At 40.5% G+C, this 4,924-nt stretch overlaps 1 long non-coding RNA gene across 1 annotated transcript; it reads right to left on the bottom strand.

Moving 5' to 3' along the window:
• On the bottom strand, positions 2,200-3,734 carry LOC110397057. The gene is made up of 3 exons (XR_002437507.1): positions 3,233-3,734; positions 3,050-3,155; positions 2,200-2,395 (listed from the first exon to the last, which is right to left on the bottom strand). It is a non-coding gene; the product is annotated as an uncharacterized LOC110397057 (long non-coding RNA).

Here is a 4,924-nt window from a genome sequence, read left to right as displayed (position 1 = left end):
TTAGAAACCATCCTTGCAAAATTTCAGAACTTGAATCCAGTATTCTGATGAAGAGATTTTCTGCATTTCTCTGCAGTGACAAGAAGAGAAGGAATTCTTTTTCCAAGCCATACTTTTTGGCTTGGCTGAACTTCTTTTGCTGACATTTCCATATTTAAAATCGTAGCAATAAACAAGTGCCTAAAATTCTGTAAGGAAGACAAAGATGAGATGAAGATTTTTCCTTCCTTCTGAGCAGAGAACAAATAATCTGAGAGGAGCCTTTTCCCTGGAATGATGACCAGTATTCCACTTCATTGCTACGTGTGTTGGGAGCAGCTTCTAAAGCAGAACCCTCTTCGGGCTGTTTTAGCTCATATTTACACCTCCCTGAAGTTCTTGGTGGCATTCCACTTGCTGGAACAAGACCTTGGAGCCAGCTTCCAAGCACTGACATGCCACAGTGTGGGAGGTTTCCAGGAGTAACGTGCCGCTTGCTTGGATAAGCAGTACACCACATGTCACAGAATATTGCTTTCCCCATTTCATTTGTCTTGCTTTTCCAGTTGGTGTTTTTAAAGGAACTTAAATGAATGCATTTTTTAGAATATAAAAATATTATTAATGCATTGACTACTTGCATAATAATAATAATAGTGGTATTTGTGCATAAATCACCACATTCTCATTGCTTTGCACACATAGAGCTTTTGGCTGCCTTACCTGCTGCTGGTCAGCTGTGTGATGTCTTGAAAGGAAAGGAAAGTATGAGGACTTCCTTGCTGAAATCTTCATTGCTCCCAGTACTGCATGTGATGTAGCAGCAGGCTGTCCCTTCAGAGCAAATGGACTCCAGAGAAGCAGTTGCGCCCAGAGAGATGGGGGATTCAATCACAGTCACACTAGAAGTCTTGAAAACTGTGCCTCTTTAACTGTTCTAATGTACAACCTTCTAAATGTTAAAACTGAGGTAGGCGGAAACCTCTTCCATGCTGTAGAGCGAAAGGACCTTCTCAAAAGAAAGTCTAGATGAAGGCTAGAGTAGAGCAGCTGCAGCAGCTCTGTGGTAGCTTCGTCCAGGTGAAGCAAATGATGCTGAGTGCCTGGAACAGGGCACAGAATGCATCTGTCTGCAGCCTTCATTATTTGCATCAACACAGCTCTGAAAGGGAAATCTTATTCTCTAGTCAAGTCAGGCTGGAACCCTCTTCGAATTTTTTATTATTATTAATTTTAATTATTTTTGTTTAAGTCCTTAGTGTAGAATTCCAAATGAAAGCCTAAAAGGGCTAAAGTGAAGACTAATTACTCATTGCACTCTGTAATGTATTGTGAAAATATAATATCCATAGAGAAAGAAATCAAGTTAATGAAAAATTGATGTTGTTACAGGCAGCTCTATTAGATGGTGTATCTACTTGCTTTTATCGAAAGCTTACAAATATCTGAAAGAAAAGACTAATGAATCATTCATTAATTCTTTTAAAGGGTTCAGTGATGAGCCTGTGACCCATTTTGATGAGTTTATGTTATTATTTTCAGATTTTTACTTGTTATAGATTTTACTGTCAGTGCTACTTTGAAGGGATGGGCAAGTCAGAGACTGGCTTTGTTTCTCCCATTTCTCTTTACCAGTGAGACATCAAGAAGTAACAAACCTCTTGACAAAGCTAGTAGGTGACTCTGCCTCACAATTCGGTGCGGTGACTTGCAGCTAAAACATCTTAACTATCTAGCTCCTACTCATGGAATGTTTTCACAGTTTAATATCTAAATGCAGGAGAGCACATCTCACTTTCCTTTTTGGTGAAGATCTTGAGAACCCTCCAGCTCCTTCTCCCCTTCTTGGCAGCTCTCAGGCATGTGTATGAGGGGCAAAAATGCTCAGCCTCTGGTGCTGGTGCTGCAGCACGCATCCACATATTACTTTGTGCAACACATAATTCCAGAAAAACAAAATAAAGAAACAACAACAGAGTCATCAGATGGCCCTTTCATCCAGCTGGGGTGAACAGGCAGTTTTGGTATTCCTAGGCTACTTGATATGTGACTGATGGAAGTGTGACTGGAGTCAGAGAGAGAATTTTTGCAGGAAAGGGACACTGGAGAAGAGGAAGAAGGAAGAACAAGGAGGCTATTTGAGGTAATCAAAGTGCATGCCTGAGAGTCATCTAAAAGAACACCTCTCATGACATTCATCTATAAATACTTTTTGTCCATATTCCCATTGACAGTGACATTTCTCAGTTCATTTACACAACAGGGAACAAACATACACATTCTAAAATTGCCTGGAATGTGCTCACTGAAGAGCTGTATTTTATTTGTATAAGAAATAAGTCATACAGTATTCATTCAGATCCAGACTTCCCTTAACAGCTTACAGTTTCAGTTCCTTGTGTTTTCCTGTCCATACCTGGCAATAAGCAGAAATCATTATCAGCATGAAGACAGCCCCAAATGCGAGGAATGGGATTTATAGAAGATTTATTTTCTTAAACCCCTGGACAAAGTGCTGTGTGATGCAAGCAAGTGAAGCGCACTTCCTGCTGCGGCAGGGACCTCAGCCAGTCTACAGAGCCTGCACTGCACAGCAGTAGGGAACGTGTTTTGCTTAGCCAAGGACACCAAAACAACCTGTGCATTGTTAGAAATCCCACTTCATCTTAAACATCTTCATGGGCTAGATTAAAAGACTCAGCTGACTAAATCATATTGCAGCAAACAATGGGTAAGCCCTTGACTTCAGAGGAGGGGTTCCTGAATTCCTGCCAATTGCAGCAGGGCAGGTACCTCAGAGAGGCTGCTGGGAGGGCAGGCACTGAGGAACATGTTGTCATTGTTTGTCTCCAGCTTGTTCATTGACTGTCTTACAGTGCTGTTGAATCTCTTGTAGATTTTTTTCATTTGTTTTGCATTTAAGTCTATCTGTGATTTATCTATCTATGTATTTATATGTTTATCATCTCTCTATCTACTTATTTATCTTGTTTCCCATTGTAACAGTGTTCTGGAGCAATATTATGCTTAAAGCTAAAGTTGCCGCAAAATTTCAGGATTTAGATCCTACCACACCGAAGATGATCATGAATTTCATGGATTTCACTCCTCTCATGCAGTGGGTGGTTGCCCAGTCTGTTCCTTATGAGTACATCAGGAGAACAGAATTGGTTAATCTGAACAACAGAAAGAAAGCACACAAGATGGAAGAAAATCAAACCCAATAAAAACTCTAAAGACCTAAATCCCTTACCTAGAGCAGGCCTAATTTGTCTCTAATTCACTCAGCTTTTCGCACTGGAATTTCCCTGGCAGCAGGGTCTCTCTTATAGATTCTGGGTCTTGTCTTCTCTGTGCTCTACCTGCTAAAACAGCCAGCCAGCAAGTGAGCACTCAATCCCTGCTCCTCCTCTGGTTTGTCCTTTCAGGATGAATAAGCACGAAAGCAATCTGAAGCTATTGTCCTCCCTATGCAAATATATGTATTGAACTTCTGCTTGACTCATCTTCTCACAGATCCACAGCAAACATTGTGTTAAGAACCAGGTGGAGCATGTCGGATCGTAAAATGTTACTGAGACAGCTCTACAATTATGCATGAAAGGTCAGGCCCAAGCATTTTATTATTCTGTTATAATCTCCACTATGTCATATGAATTCATCAGTCCTTTTATTGCAAGTCATTAATTCAGTTGCAGAAAATGATGAACTGCATTTACTTAGGATATTTCTAGAATAGACGAAGATGTTTTTCACCTGCACTATTAACATCCCTATGTTTACTGGAATATATTTGAATTCAGATCAAGCATCTGAGTGGAAATATATTTTTCAGAAAAATATTTTTCCCCCTTTTAGCTAATAAATTCAATTGTTCTGGGTAAAATTTGTCTTCTGATAATATACAATTACAACAGATATTTTCTACTATTGCCTCAAGAATAAAGGCATCAGAAAATTTGCAACTGGGTCAAATTGACTACGAAAATAGTATGTAATATTTCCAGAAGCAGTTAGATTACACATTAGTTAAGAGCTTCTTGAAATTTTATTTACAGATAGAAATATAAACCAGATGCTTTTTACTTAGAAGAACTGGAATTTATCATAATTCCTTATACATAACATAAATGTAAACTAGGATCCTCATATGTCTATCTGTCTGTGAAATTATTTTCAGATGGCAAAATGAATCTAGCAGAGGACACCCATGTTACACTATGCACAAAGAGAAATAATGTCTTGGATAATACTTGAATAGGGAAAGAATCCAGGATTTTGGCTCTACAGGATGTATCTGTACAGATAAAAGCAGACAAGGGGCTGCTGTCACATTTTTCAGCAGCCCAGTATGAGCTGCCGTGTTCTCTTGCCCTTTGTCCCAGGACTAGGCTTTTCAAATGGTGCACATTCCCTTTAGCCTTTGATGGTTTGGGGAGGTAGGCACCTAAACACTCTAATCATCTCCCTCACTGGGGTTTTGAATTGACCAAACACACAGGGTTTGGTGCATGGGTCAGTGTATGAAGATAGGCTGAGAGAGTTGGGGTTGTTCAGCCTGGAGAAGAGAAGGCTCCAGGGAGACCTCGTTGCAGCCTTCCAGTGCCCAAAGGGTGCCTTGCAGAATCATGGAATCACCAAGTCTGGAAAAGAAATCCAAGATCACCCAGTCAAACCATCCACATACCGCCAATATTTCCCCACTAAACCATGTCCCTCAGTACAACATCTAAATATTTCTTGAACACCTCCAGGGACGGTGACTTCACCACCTCCCTGGGCAGCCCATTCCAGTGCCTAACCACTCTTGCAGAGAAGAAATTTTTCCTAACATCCAACCTGAATCTTGCCTGGCACAACTTGAGCCCATTCTCTCTAGTTCTATTGCTAGTTATGCAGAAGAAGAGGCTGCCCCCCATCTCACCACAACCTCCTTTCAGGTAGT

Source organism: Numida meleagris, chromosome 3, assembly GCF_002078875.1.
Source record: "Numida meleagris isolate 19003 breed g44 Domestic line chromosome 3, NumMel1.0, whole genome shotgun sequence".
NCBI lineage: Eukaryota > Metazoa > Chordata > Aves > Galliformes > Numididae > Numida > Numida meleagris.
Note: the sequence above shows the minus strand (reverse complement) of the source record. Positions and strands in the feature narration are given on the sequence as shown.